Source organism: Triturus cristatus, chromosome 6, assembly GCF_964204655.1.
Source record: "Triturus cristatus chromosome 6, aTriCri1.1, whole genome shotgun sequence".
Lineage (NCBI taxonomy): Eukaryota > Metazoa > Chordata > Amphibia > Caudata > Salamandridae > Triturus > Triturus cristatus.
In genome coordinates, this window is record NC_140589.1 from 652,436,233 (window position 1) to 652,452,317 (window position 16,085).

A 16,085-nucleotide genomic window follows, 5' to 3' on the forward strand; every position below is an offset into this window, starting at 1 on the left:
ACTTCTCTTCCTTCTTTCGGTATCCCTCCTGCCTCTTGATGTACCTCTCTTGTCTCTTTGTGCACCTCTCCTACCTCTTTCTGCACTCCTCTTGCCTCTTTTTGCACCTCTGTTGGTTTATTCTTGACTGATCTTGCTTCTTTCTGCACCCCTCTTGCCTTTTTCTGCACTCCTCTTTTCTATTTCTGTACCTCTCTTGCTTCTTTCTACACCCCAGTTCCCACTTTCTGCACCTTTCCTGCCTGTTTCTGCTCCTCTCTTGCCTCTTTCTGTAACTCTGTTGGTTCTTTCTGTACTTCTCTTGCTCTTTCTGCACCAATTGAGCCTCGTTCAGGATCTCTGTTGGTTCATTCTGGACTGCTCTTGCTTCTTTCTGCACCCCTCTTGCCTCTTTCTGTATCCCTCTTTTTTCTTTCTGTACCTCTCTTGCCACTTTCTGTACCCCTGTTTCCCCATTCTGCGCCTTTCCTGCCTGTTTCTGCACTTGTCTTTCTCTTTCTGCACCCTTTGTGCCTCTTTCTGCACTCCTCTTGCCTCTTTCTGCACCTCTGTTCACCTTTTCTGTACCTCTGTTGCTAGCGAGATCCTGACCGAGAGCAATGCAGGTTTGAAACGAGGGAACCTATCCTTGACGAATGTGTGACTATAGGAAGTTTCCCCTTGGCAGGATCAGTATGTCCGCATACCATTGAGTTAAAATACCTATCTTCACAGGTCCGTAAGTACAATGTGCCCACCGCACTCACAGCACACTTTAGGACGTGTGCTGATATTTGCACCTCAGTGGCTACTCCACTTTTTAGTCACTTCATATTGGTCCTGAAGAAAACCTCACGAATATTGTAGAAGGCTGAAACTAGTTGAACAACAATTTCAGGGATATTGACGTATAAGTTTTTACCTCCAATATATCCCGCTTATTTTTTTAAACATGTCCTAAGACCACTTTATTAAACTTTTTTACAAGGGCACTTTTAAAAACATTTTTAACATTTAGTCACATCTCATATAGCACTCACCTCACTTCACAATACCTGCTTCGCTATAATTAGGTGTTGAAGCACAGCTGGGTTGCATTTGGCAACCCAGCTGGGACCCCAATGATGAAGCATACCACTAACTAGGTTGGTGGGTGAGGTGTCTTCTTAAACATCCACTGGATGTCTGTGCTCCTATTCAAATGTATATGTCACTTTAAATGACCACATCCCTTTGTGGGTATGTCCAGGTTGTTTATTGCTTAACTAGGGGAAGGGGACAGAGCCCCATTTAATCTTTTCTTCACTCTCCTGTTGTTTATCATACATCAGTTATGAATATAGAATGCCATGCAACCAGGGCAAGGTATAACAGTGTACTCAGGATACCAATCTCAACATTCACTGGCCGCAGCAATGATGAAAGAATCAAGACATAGAAGTGCTGAATCCCCTACACATTAGAGTCATACACATACATGTAAAAACCTAAAGTACTGTGTCCAGGTCTGTAGTTGAAAGCTACTTATACCAACATCAGTGTCGTACACAATGATGGCCCACACCGCAAGACCTATGTGTCAATCCAAGTGCACCATGACACCTTGTCTGACAAAAAGCAATAACTGGAGGCTGACAACAAATAGTACAGCTATCCATATTACCTGTTTGAAATGTAACACATGCACGCAGCAAATTCACATGCTAGGGTAAGTGAACAATTCAAAGCTGTGTCAATATCATGTATGCCAGCAAAATCACAAGAGGTTACAGAGGGACTTATGTACGTAAGGGTGTCAACCATTCTGGTACTGTCACAACCTACCTAGGGATGAACAAATGTCAGTAAATCAGATCAATAGTTTGTCACTTTTTTCACCTAACAAATAGTGGTTAATAACTTTTCAAAATACCTATCACAGTAAGCTACTGGCTAAGCTAAACATGGAAGTCAGCATGTAGAAGTGTCCATAGTATCAGGGCATGGTCAACGTTTGCAAGTGCACAGAGAACTGGCAGTGACATGTGTAAACCAATGGCCAACATTATATGTAAAACATATAGTCAAATACTGTAAGAAATGCATACAAGTTACTCAGAATACACAAAACACACATGGGCAGGAATATTACAGTAACAATGTGCATTATCATTAACAGTTGTGTATTTTTTCTACTTTCAGCTGGCCAAGGATATAGAATGCAGCCATTGGTCATGACCCGCATTGCACATCCCCAAATTAACCAGGAACAACAGTACAACCAGGCATTTGTCAACACCAAAACTGAAGTTGAACGTACTGTTGGAGTACTGAATTCCAGGTTCCAATACCTGGACATGTTAGGGGGAGATTAGTATACTTGCCCCCCCTACCGTGTGCAAGATAATCCTGGTGTGTGCCATCATCCACATCTGTATGTGTACTAATGTCCAGTGGGACTTTGACCATGAAGAGCCTGAGCCAATGAAGGAAGAGGGGATGGAGAAGAGCTTCACAACACAATGGCTGGTTGACGATGACGTTACCACATTGCGCAACATATTTTTTCTCAATCTGTTTGTTACATGATGGACAAAATACTTGAAATTCATTAAAATATTCCACATGAAAATAAATGTTTGAACTCTTTCATTGTGTTGACTTTTATGTCACAGTCACTGTAAATATCAAGTCACATACATCTTCTTATCTAGAAGTAGGCCTCAACATGTAACAATCATGTCAGCAGAACCGTTGAGCAACATAGACCCATGGTTCTTAATAATTAAGCCACCAATGCAGAAATGCAATGTGATGCATATATTGCATTAAAGAAATTGGCCAGTTGTGCCACATTTCCCACATCCAAAATGACCATTCCTGACCTCACACACTTTACTAGTGCAGTGCTGCACAGCTAGGAGTCTTGCTGTTTTTTGCAGCAGCAAAGTGTGTTTCAAATGGCACTCAGTGAAACACAAACAACCCAAGATGTCCATATCTGAGACAAACACCTCATTGTAGTGTGTCTCACCAATGCGGTAGCATGCAAAATGGCAGCACTTTGCATGAACAAATGTTGTTACAGATGCCATTACAGACCATAAGTGACAGTTGTCATGGACAAAGGCCTAGTATCATGTGAACATGTATATATGTAATTTGTCAAGAAGAAGCCTGTGTGGCGTCCTCAAAACAATACACACCTCAAATCCTGGCCCCATTGTCATGTTTGGCACATCATGACACAGTTGACAAATCACACATTTTCCATGCATTGCACAGCAATGCTATGAGGCTCAAAGGCTCTGTCCCATTTTTGGTATATCCTCAGGGATGTGCCGATGCTCAGAGGGGTCCACCTATCGACAGCCTCAAGTCTGACATGATATTAGAGCGCCGACTCCTGAGATGGTCAAGCGGGGGGAGGAAAGGTAGGGAAATACAGGTAAGGAGATCTGCAAATGAAGAGTGAGAAGCTAGTAATAAGCTCAATGTGAAACAAGAACAAACAATGTGCGGAATGAGGGATTCTGACCTTTAACTGACACACATTGATATACCTGTAAAGGAAAATAATCACTCCAATAACCAGTGATGTGTAATGGTGCATTCAGGTCTCCAAAACACGCATACTGTAAAGGGAGAAAGGTGAGAGGGGATGATCAACTCCTGTATAGATATTATAACAGAATAAAGGCAGGAGGTAGGGAGGACCTCTTCTCTCAACACACCTACCCTTATGAACGAGTCGAAAAGATTCACAGGAGACAGGAAAACCAACAATCCATGTACTCTCTACTGACCCCCTGTTGGAGAAACATGTGCCGATGCTTATTACTTGGTGAACAAAGTAATTCTTCACAAAAATTACAAGGATATCAATAAACCAGCGAGATACCAGGATGCTTCAATTCAGTGGTGGTTACTTCCCTCCTTACCGCCATAAGTTACTGTTTTCCTATATCACATATACGTAAGTAGAAACCAAAAATGTCAGCTGCCAGTTTACACACAAAACCGAGTCTGGACTTTCTTCACTCCCACTTAATCCAAATGTAATGCCTTCACTCCGCATGAGCCGAGAGTAGTCGGTCTTTCCAATGGAGGAGGAACACAAGAACCCAAATAGTGTTTGTGTTAAATGCAGTCTCCTCTTCAATAGTAGCAGAATGCTTACTTGCCAATGGAGGAGACATAAAAGAGAATCTTTCTCTAAAAAAGGAGAGCGTTGGCATATAAATAAAGTTACTGCTTCTATATAGAACAAAATCCTCTCCCTTGCATGAGCCTGTAAGATGACAGGTCTCACCAACGAGGAGAGAATAAATGTACATAAACAAACAAATAAAGGTACGAGAAGGAGTGATATTCCAACCTGGAATAACTCCACTGATGTCACAGGGTGTGCTCCCAGCACCCTTACCGGACCGCGTCTTAACCGCTTCTTCTTTCGGCTATTCCAGACGTCCACTGACTACAACAAATAATTGGCAGGTGTTGCGGGGACTTCCTCCGGTTTTTACTGGGTTTTTCCGACGGCTCACGCAACTCTGCGTGCAACATTGGAAACAAGAGTCATGCTGGGAAATGGAGCTCCCGACTCATAAAGATGATGCTCCTCTTGCTAGTCGCTCGCTTACCTGACTGTCAGTGTTCACGAGGATGATGCAACCTGACAGTCTTGTAACACGACACTATTAACAGATGACCTTGCAATGTGTGACATTACTCAGAGAAGGAAGACAGTGGAAATGTTCTTGCAACCATCACATTACCTCAAGAATATAGAGATGGCAAAAGTGTGAAATATCTATTTCAAATGTCACACACACATGTATGGGCATATTCACTTTGTCATTGAACATGGTGTAATGGAGTTTTGGGGATATAAACAGTAAGAGTAGTTAGCCCCTGCCCTGAGTGTCCAAATGCATAGTTAAGGGGATCACAAATCTTGTTTTATCCTGAAGGGGAAGTGGCATCACATAGGCCTTTGTCATGAATGACACTCTTTTTGGACCCGGAGAGCCACACAAAGACCTTCCCACAAAGTAGATGTACCACTATTGCCTTTGCTGCGAGTAATGCATAGCTAAAGTGGGGTGTATAGCATGGTGATTCGTGTACAGTACTAGTGAACATGACCATATGGCCTTCGTTCAATGCAGTGAGGCCTATTGGCACGCTAACCTCTTCAAAAGGTCTGTGTGTTACATTCACCCCTGCCCAACATCATGTTGATCCAAAAATGTATGCCCAATAAAACTATGGGCAAAAGGCATGAACCTGTGCAAGACATGCACCCCACATAGCTTCAAATGTGGAACAGTGTGCACATGGTGAATGTGTGTGTGCTGGTAGTGTGTATTCAACTTCACACACAGTCCAAAGGGAGTGTACAAACAAAAAGTGACTGAGTGTTTGCGCTGCATGTCATGATGTTGGTGCTAGCCTGATACATGTGGAACACTGTATTTTCTCCTAAAGTCCTGTTACTGTGAACAGAGGGGCATGTAATGAGCATGACCGCAGAGTGCAGCGCAGATAGTCAGCCTATTGCCCGGCTAAGTGTGAAAGCAAAATTGGAAGGAATGTATTGTATCTAATAGAATACAAATCATATCTGGCTATTATCCTCCACTGGGGCTTCTTTGGGCTTTCTTGGGCCAACACAGGCAACCGTGCACCATGGAGCAAGGGTGCCAATGTTGCATGCAAGAATATATTTGTTTATGAAGGTGCACCTTCCTGCTAAGCAAAATATCTCTGAGCCATAATCCGCCATCAATGTGTTCTACAGAATGTAGGACACACTGAAAGATGAAGTGACGAGGAGTATGAGAGGTCCAACTCCTTGTAATGCCACTCATGGAATGGTTTTACATCCTGGTGCATTTCCAGGTTTACCTGTTTAGCTGAGTTTGGGAATGCACCTAAACCATGGGATGTGAATGGGTACCCGCGTGCAATGCTTATAGAACAACTCTCTGCTACAAAGCAAGGCAATGCAGTGATGTGCAATGCATTGTGTCACCCAAGACTAATCATACGTCTCAGGGCTATGCAAGGTGACCATGTGTGGATCATCAATTGTCAGAATAGAATTACATTACGTGTGTACTATGTTGCATTGTGCATGCGACACACATATTGGGTCATTCCAATGGCCTTGAGTTCAGGAGTGTCTTTGCCAGCACATTACATGGAGGACCTCGCCTAGCTTTATGCGTAAGACATGGCTGTCAGACAGACAAATGCAATATTGCATTTATATCAGATGGATTGAAACTGTCCAGTAAACCTGAATGCTAGATGGCACATACACTGTAGTAGTGGTTAGTCAGCCTGTCTCTGTTCTTTCCTAAGTGTGTGTTGCATTTGTGACACATCATATGGGAGATGTCCTGACACACTGCATGTATGAAGAATTTGGGCAGAATGGGGAATACAAAAGAGTGGGCCATAAGCCCAAGAAGCAATCTTCACATGCACAGATGACTATGGGGGACATCCCGGTGTGTAGCTTGGTGATGGCTGTTACAACTGATGTGTCATCATACAGCTCATGAGACCTGTCTTGCTGTGCTGCCATGCTGCACACTGTTAACCTGGCTGGGTGATGAAGAATGCACATGCATTCCTTGAACGCAAACTGACTCCACTGGCAGTCTGCCGACTCACCTGTCAAGAAGTTGCAGGGACATGCAGGACTTACGACCACCCACATTCCCTACCTAGACACTGCCATCTGTCATACATACCTGACAAGTGCTGCCACCCCAGTCCTGGAGCAATGGAAGTGTGCCCAAGTTGTTCAATCCAGCATTACACATTCCGCTACACTACACCCTACAAATTGTCCCATGTGCATGGTCAGAATCCACGCATCAGCCCTGTTGTTAGGCGCATTACACCAGTTGTTCCGGTCATAAGTTGCGCATCGACGCCAATGCATGGAAGTGACTGCATGTGTTCATCCCCCAATGGCCATTTGAGCAACAATGTGTTTTAAAAAAATGACGCATTCGTTGAACATGGGCTGGACACCCAGGACATGATGCAGTGGGTGTGGGAGGCTACATACTAGGAAGTGTGAAGCTACTTTCACTTTCTCTTACTCTCTGTTAGTTTGTGCTGAGTTTTGGAGGTGTATTTGAGAGTGACTGTGCCTGTGCTGAATATTTGGTCCTGCCAGTGTCCTGATCTGTCCTTGCCTTTTGTATCTGTATTACCTTTTTGTCCTTTTATATTGCTGATATATTTTTCTGTGTTTTGTTGGGAGTTTGTAGGGGTTGTTATTGTATGAAGGGTGTTATTTTGGGTTGTACTTTTGTCTGGAAGGGATAGGAGATTGGAGGAGCAGTAGGTATGTATGAATCTGCATGTAGAAATGTATGTATAGTAGTAATGCAAATCTTCAACATGGAATGTATATCATTTGTTTAGTTGTATCTTCCCTTTGCAACGTGCAACATGTACGTTCAAATGCCTTATTGTGAGGAAATCAAGCTACCTAAGGGACGTTTGTGTGCCTCAGTGTGGCTACATTAAGCAAACTTACAGCAAGCGCAGTGTCAGTTGCTGCATCGTCATACCCTAGCACAAGGGGCTGTTCCATTGGTTGAAGGTGGTTATTTTCAATGAAAATGCATTGAAATATGAGCATTCCCTTGTGTAACATATGCAAATGACCAAGGGATGTTCCAAATTGCCAGACCACCACTGTTGATGGCTGAGCAGGAGATGTATTTCCAAACCCCCTTTCTGTAAAATGTTCCATGTGTGCCGCATTGTGCTACACATGTAAACAGATTAATATGTCGTTTTCAAAATGTACACGAGCAGAACAGTGGATTTTACAGGGCAACACTGAAACATAATACCTGCTGAAAAAGCATGCATCCTTGCACAAAATTGGAAGGTGCCAAGATTTTCCACAACTCAGCACTCTGGGCCATATGTAGGTAGGGACACATTTACCACTTCATAAATACCGAATTTTACCGATTCGGTATTTATGAAGTGGTAAATGATATGTAGGTAATTGGTCGGTAAATATTACCGATTCGGAATAATTCGGTAATTACCGAATCGGTATTTACCGATTCGGTAATGAGGCATACCTTCCCATTGATGGGAAGGTATGCCTCATTACCGAATCGGTAAATACCGATTCGGTAATGGGGGGAACACATGCAAGGGTGGCAGGGTGTCACATTGACACCCTGTTGCACCCCTGAAACGGCCATGTGTGCACATGTGGCACACATACATGCCCGAAGGGCATGTATGTCTGCCACATTGCACACTTGTAGGCGCTATGAAATGCGTTTCACCATCCATACTTTATTTACCACCAACTATTAGTTGGTGGTAAATACCGACTCCAAACATCACCCTCACACTCCCCCTACATCTCATTTCTGTATTCGGAATTTACCGAATCGGTAATTTTACCGATTCGGTAAATTCCGAATACAGAAATTGTCCCCCTACATACCAAAAGCCAAAATACCGGTCGGTAACGGTATAATTACCGAAAATCGGCCGTTACCGACCGGTATTTGGCTTCCTACATGAGGCCCTCTGTGAGCTAGTGCCATTTAAGACTTATATGGCTTTTAAGATGTCACATATGGTTTCTGCCTGTCTTTTCCATCAAAGCACTACTTAATTCTGCCAAGGGTCATGGTGTCACTCATGTGTGATTGTACAATGGAGTCTGACATCATTCTGGCTAGCATAACTGTATACATCACATGCCTGTGGCATGGTTTAGGCATGTGATGATGGATACCCCTGCCATTCTTCATCCAGTCAGCTCAGGCCTGCAAGCTGAATTTCTGCATCACTAATTAATGTTCTATTTAGATATGTGTGTCAAAGCTGTGGTGTATATTTGGTATACTGAGATGACATGGTTTGTAAGATATGAAAATAACCATATGTAACTGCACCATTTACAATTCAATGTTCAATTTCTTGTCATCTAAGAGAACATCTCCCATTCACCTAAGTAAATGTATATAGCATTTTGACGTAAGTGTGTGATCTATGTGAATTGCAACAAGGTGATGTGTTCTGGGAGGTATCAATCACCTACTACCATTTTGCAGTCAGTTTTGCAACACAATAGAACCTTCTCACAGATTCATTTGTGATGAACAAGGAGGAATTTTGTTGTGAATGCAAGGTGCAAGTAAGCAGGCACACAGGATCTAAGCAACTTAACATATGTGTTTATGTTAACACATCTATAGTCAAGTTGATTTTGGCACTGTAACCATCATTTGCGGCCTAATCTCCATGTGTTCAACACAAACACATAAGATTTTATAACAAATGGCACAAATCAAATGAATCATGTTTCCACATGTGTAGCAGCATTGTCAAATGTCTGTTGGTAAGCTTATCAGGGCAGTCCTCTGTTGCATATGTTCATAATAGGGTATGACAATAGTGCTGATGATGTGTAACATCAACACACAGACTCTGTTACCAAGTATGAACAGGTAGGTTTCATGAAATCAGAGTCACACACACTGTTTGCTAATATGCCACATATGTTCCATCAACATGCATCATACCAGGCTCATGCATGATGCATTGTTTTGAGCTCTCTTTCAACACCATTTCAGTGTTAGTGACCATAAGCGTGGCCAGATATACATACTGTTTAACAATTCATTTGCTTGTAGACACATACCAGTCCCTGTAGCACTATGTCAAACCAAAGGCAACATAGTAAAAACATGTATGGCAGTGTCAGTAGGTTAGCCATCAAAAGCAAACCATTTAGAATATGATAGATGTTGCATATTTTGTTGTGATGGGCCAGAATATTCTTCATTAATGGATTTGACCCATTACATTATCAAAATACATGTCTAGATGTGTGTCTGTACATGTGTTTGTACATTATCATATGTACTTCTAGATCTTCAATTTCTTACCTTACCCCGAGGTATGGCTATCGTAATCCAGCATCAGGGGAACTTGAGCCTCTCTCAGAGTAGGCCAAGTTATTACTTTTTGAAATGCTGTGGCATAGAAACATTTACACTAATGCCCTGGAGACTGTAGGAATGTAGGCCTGCAACTCTAATGGGGTTGTCTGTATCATTGTCTGACTCACTGAATGATGCACAATGTGGATATGGATGTACAAGTGGCAATGTTTGGGTCATGTTGCATTCCAGGACGTAACTGGATGTCATCCTTCGGATCTCTATGCATTATGAATTTCCCAAGGCTCATTGTGCAATTGCAATTACTTTGAAGACTGTGGAGTGCCAGTAGGCCTCTTTGCGTAGATTCAGTATAATTGACATGCAGTGGCCAGCTGGACAAACACTCTAGTCTGCACATGGATTGGCCTTCAAATGCCAAACACAAGTCCCTTAAATCCCTTATGTCCCCTTTTCTGGCAGCCATTCATACAATGCAAGGTAATCAGTAATGTAGCCGCACTGTGTAGATGTTGACAAGCAGGAATGCACATACTGGCGGGCTAAGTGAGACTGTGTCTCACCAATGTTTGTCAACCTGCATCATGGTGCACAGGTCCCTGCATTATCTGCCACAAAGTTCTTGTTAAGAAGAGTACTCCCGTATGCATAGACATACTACTAAGATGCATTGTGTAATGTGTGCAGACGACAGCAGCTCTGGGATTATGTGTGCATAGGAATGTTTTATTAAGACTCGACATGTGTGTTCGCTACAGATGTGAAGCAGAAGCAACATGTTACATTGCAGGGCATTTGCCTGAGGGCAAATTGTTGAAATGTACCCAGTCATGTATTACAGTAGATCAATTACAACCCACTATCCATGTATGAGCTATCTGACACTGAGTAGGTGAAGTCAGCAATGTGTGGGCCTTTGTGTGACTCCAGATGGGGCATGCAACGCAGAGGCATACTATCTGGACTTTATCACTTTAACCACTTTCACATATCTATGTTGATGAGCAAGTCTCAGCCCACTTGGATGATGCAATCCCAAAACCCAAGGTACAAATTTCCGGACCATGTGTACTATTTGAAAATTGTATATCATGAGTGTGACATTGTTACCGCATGATATGGGCCCATGAAGCATGTTTGAACTTGGGGACCACTAACAGTTTGGCTGTGGAGGATCTCAGCTTTCTGGGTGGAACGTACCACCAGAATTTGTTCCCCAAGTATTCTGTCCCATAATTATGTATTGCCTTAAAAGCAATGCATAGATCCTTGAATTAAATTCTTTTGTTTTATGGGAAGCCAGTAAAAACTAATCAGAGCCAGAAAAGTGACCTGATGTTTGGGAATTTGTGTAAGAAGGTGTACTGAAATGTTCTGTAGAATTTATAATTTATAAAGAAATTTTTGTTGAGAAAGAGAGCATTGCCTTAGTTCAATTTGGATAAGGCAGGTGTTGAAACTGCAGTTTTCTGCAGATCAGTGAGAATGAAAGGATAAACCTTCGTGATGATTTTCAGGATAAAGAAAGCAGAGAAAGCTAGAGCACTGACCTGATCTCTCAATGGTACTCTGTTATCAAAAACCATCTCTAAGTTTCTGACTTTTCTGACAGGGTTGGGAAATTAGCCAAATTCTTGTGGCCACCAACTTGGTGCTCATAAGGAGGTGGCATTGCCCAGGAGAAGGACCACCATTTTCCCTGAGTTTAATTGTAGACAGTTAATCTTCATCCAGTTGTCTACCTGTCTCATACTGTTTCTGAATCGGTTGCTGTTTCCCCATGGTCACTAGATACCCATACCGCTATTTGAGTGTTGTCAACATATGAGACAGCAGAGAATCTGAAAGATTTGATTAGATAAGCCGGTGGAGGGACATGAAGATTAAAAAAGGGTGGGGATAAGGGAGGAGCCTTAAAGCACTCCACATGACAAGCATAACACATCTGACTTAAATTCTTCCATAGAAACAAATTGTTCCCTCTCCGAAAGAAATGATTTGAAAAGGGTAAGAGCCATTCCTGTGATGCCCAGAATAAAAAAAAGTCAGTCAATCAAAAGATTGTGAATGACCATATCAAATGCCACAGGGAGATTAAAAAACAAATCGGAGCCGCTTTAATACCCCTGTCCAGAATAGACATTAGCTCTTCTGCAGCGACAATCAAAGTCAACTCAGTGTGATGAGCACTTCTAAATACAAATTGTGTATGATCTAGAAGCCTGTTGCTTTCAGTGAAAAAGCAAGGTCAGAGTTCAGTGCTTTTTTTAGGATTTTTGATGGAAACGGTAATCAAGAGTTGAGGCCTATAACAACTAGGCTCTTGTGGGTTTCCTTAAGAAGAGGAGGAACAGAAGCTTTTATTCATTTTGCCGGAAAGTATTCTGTCTTAATTATCCCGTTATAGATTGCGACCAAATGGGTACTGAAGATTTCCGGTGCAAGGTGAACAATCTTGGGTGGGCACGGGTCCAGAGGGGAGCCTGATTCGGTTGGCTTAGCTAAACTAAGAACTTGATCCATGCTAAGCTCAGAAAAGGTGTCTAGGATATCAGGGCTAGTTGAAGATTCAATGTCATATGGATACTAGAGTAAGATGTTTATTAGACACAAAAGTGTTATGAACATCTTCCACCTTGGGCTGGAAAAAGCCCACAAGCGTGTTGTAGAAGGCTTGACTGGAGATCTTATTATTAGTCTCGGGCAGGCTGGCTAAATTCTTTACAGTATTGAATACCTCTTTGGCTGAGTTCTTAGACTGCTGAATCTTGTTGGTGAAATAGTACGATTTATCCTCTAGGATAACTCTTTTATAGTCCACAATAGATTTTGACTAAAGATTTCTCTCCAGAGGATCGTAGTTAGATTTCCACTTCTGCTCTGTCTCCAGCACAGCAGTTTCTGACCTCTAAGCCTATCAGTGAACCAGGGTTCAGATGGTGTTTTTCTCTAATTAGGGGAAAAAAATTCAGGGGCAAGTGTATCTATCACAGCGCTTATCCATGATGAGTAGTTCGAAATAGCTGATTTGAGCCAGCAGCTGCCACCTCAACCATAGGCCCCAGCAGCTACCCCCGTTACACCTGTAGCCACACAGCCCCGACCACATGGGCCAGGAAGACTAAAAGACACAGGGACTCTGTCTTCCATTACTACATCATGAGGCAGTGGAAGAAAATTACTAAGAAGATGGATGGCTTCTGGTAGAAGCATATCAGCCTGCGGGAATGTGTCCTCAACATGGAGGAGGCCCTGGGACAGATTGCCCAATTACAGGGAACTCTGCTTTTAGATGTTACCCTTTCCTTTTTTAAATTTGTTGTTACGTTTATAGTAGTTAGATAGAGAGTAAGTTAGAGATTAGAATAGGTCTGTCATAGTTACGTTTTAGCTTTTAGATATTTAAAAAGGTATATGGTTTTAATTTTATTTTTAGGCTTTTATGGTGTTAATAGGTGGGGATTAATGTGTAGCATTTGTATAAACATTTATTATTAACTAAAAAAATAAGAAAAATACCCCCAAAAAATATTGGTTTAGCTTTACATGTGTAGTTTGTAAATGTTTAGGTGTAGTTGCTGTTTGTATTGTTCCAATCTATGTGTTAAGGAAGTTGGGCGGGTTTGATGTTTATGATGTTATTTGTGTTCAATGCTTAGGATAGTATAAGATGAGTTAAATTAGTGTAAGATAGTGTTACGGTTAGTTAGTGTAGGATAGGTAGGTGTATGTAGTTTAGGATTAGTTTTGTTAGTGTATGGTAGTGTTAAGGGTAGTTACTGTTGAAAAGGTAGATGTAGTTAGTATATATTACTTAGCATTAAAATGTTTTCTATGTTCACAAAATCATAATCATTACATAATTAAGGGTTCTTATCATTGAGTCGGTTTGATTTGAGTACATCATTTAGCTATTGTCCTGCAGTCTTTGAAAGTATATTGCACTTTGTGAGAGGCCTATGAAAAAGAGTTATTCAACCTCACAGTTGAGTCACTTAAGGATACTTCACCATACTTTAGGCACTGTAAGTGGTACTCTCTGTGTGATTTGATACACAGCCCAACACGGATAGTCATCTACAGTAGCACTGTGTTGGTAAGAGATACAGCATGTATAGTTGGCATGGTTTTGTCACTAAAGATTTAATAATCCTGGCTGTGCTGGGACACACACTGGTGCCTGCTACTACTGCACCCACCATTGCACCATTGTGCAAGTGGGCCCTTATTGTTGGCTGGCTACAAGTCATGGATGTCTCCACACCAGACTGACGAATCTTTGTCATCATTGACATTGACTACTGGCTATGTATGGCACTTCATGCATGTCACTTCATTTGACTACTTGTTATGTTTCAAGCACATATGTCTCCCATGTTCTCTTCAACATGGGAGGTGTTGCTTTGTTCCTGGTTCTGTGGTCCAGCTCATATGCAGTAATATGTGTGTACTTTGTACAGTCAAGGTCATTTGTGGTTACACTCACTCTCAAAACATGAGAGGCCTCTCAGGGACTGTGGAACACAATTACCCTATATATCCCAGTGTAGCTTTCTACACCATTTTTAATCGACACAGAACTTCAACAACGATCTCTTGCATTTCTTGCATACTGACATCCAAGATATTGGACTTCCCTAGTACACTCTTGTGTGGCACAGGTTTGATTCTAATTATGAGAATCTGCCTAGTTGTGCACATTATAGGCCTCATTTTCCTTTGCACATGTTACCATACAAACACACTTGCTTTTGTGCCACATAGTACTTTCACATAGAACATGCATATGTTTTTGTTTTCTGCTCTTTTCCTGGGATTTAGTCTGAACACCATAGACTATGTCAAACAACAATTCCCCTTGTTATTTTCTCTGATCAGACACTAGCACCTAGACATAAAAAGAGAATGCAGCTGCTGTTTGTGAGCACAGATGTCTTGTCATATAACTAAGGACAGGAGTTCTGAAAAACACACACTGAGCGAAGGTCATGAGGCAAGATGACTGCGTCAGCTAGAATGTACAACATTCATCTGTGAATGGTAAGATACAGGGTCTGCCACTCATCCCAAAGATCTTTGATATATCATCATTTAGCTTCACTGGAGAGGGTGGGGGGTAGGCTGATTTGTCTTAGACCACAACAGGGCTATTTATGGAATATGTTTGCATAACCATGCTACCGTTTTTTTTGGTATGCATTTGTTTTACAAATGTGGCACAAATGCTGCATATTAGAGCATGATAGTTTAGATAAACATTGTAAACTTCCATCATGTCTCTTGTTTATCTTATTGTCGACAAGTACGAGTGAGAGAAACAAAAGGTGTGTCCTGTTACCAGGATTCCTGAGAGAGTAGAGAGAATTGAGTTCTGGGGTGCTAATTCACTTGCCTCTCCTGCAGATTAGGAGGGCAAGTGAGGTACTATGGCTAGTCAGACTTGGGGTCATAGATACTGAGGTAGTATGGTGACTAAGTCCCTCCATGCTGATGTTCTATGGTCCCAAGCATAGTTATATTACTGAGCAGAATCCCTGCAATATGGCGCCACCAACTTTTCCGTCAGGTAATTACTTGTGGGAACCCTGAGTAGCGCTTGTCTACAATACCCTCGCACCTTTATATCTGATACGTCCATGGTGTTGGGGATCTTTCCTCCATGGTTTTTAGGTAGCACTAATTTCTGTTGGTTATTCAAGCTTAAATATTAAAAATGTTTTTATACCCTAGTTGTGCTACGTTTTGAATCCATTATAAATTACTAATGGCGGAACCAGTTGCTATTGCGACTAACTGCTTACCAGTGGTCTATGCGCATTTCAAATAGCATGGCGTCCCTAATGCGGGAGCGCCTGTAATTTTTGTAGGAGAAGCGGACCCTGCATTCCGCTTTGAAGTTTCTTTTATTCTTGAGTCACCTTTCCAGCTGTGGACACCTACTCTAACACTTTTCATGAATACACTGTACCACAAGCCCCTGCAGCATATAGACCTTATGCACTTATTGAAATTCCTGACTTTGTTTAATGGTGCCCTTCTCCATGTGCCTGGGCCAGTTCGAATGGGTCCTCTCAATATTGAAGGAGCCCTGTCATTTTTAATTCAGTTATGGATAAAAGACCCACTAATCGTGAGGAAATACCATTTTGGATTGTC

The 16,085-nt window shown here is 41.9% G+C and overlaps 1 long non-coding RNA gene across 2 annotated transcripts in view; it reads left to right on the top strand.

Moving 5' to 3' along the window:
• LOC146817692 (uncharacterized) overlaps positions 1–2,542 on the top strand; it is a 74,679-nt gene extending 72,137 nt beyond the window's left edge. For both annotated transcript variants that reach the window (XR_014962565.1, XR_014962564.1), the window contains one exon: positions 2,161–2,542. This is a non-coding gene — a long non-coding RNA (uncharacterized LOC146817692). The remainder of the gene's footprint in view (positions 1–2,160) is intronic.
• Positions 2,543–16,085: the final 13,543 nt, after the last annotated feature.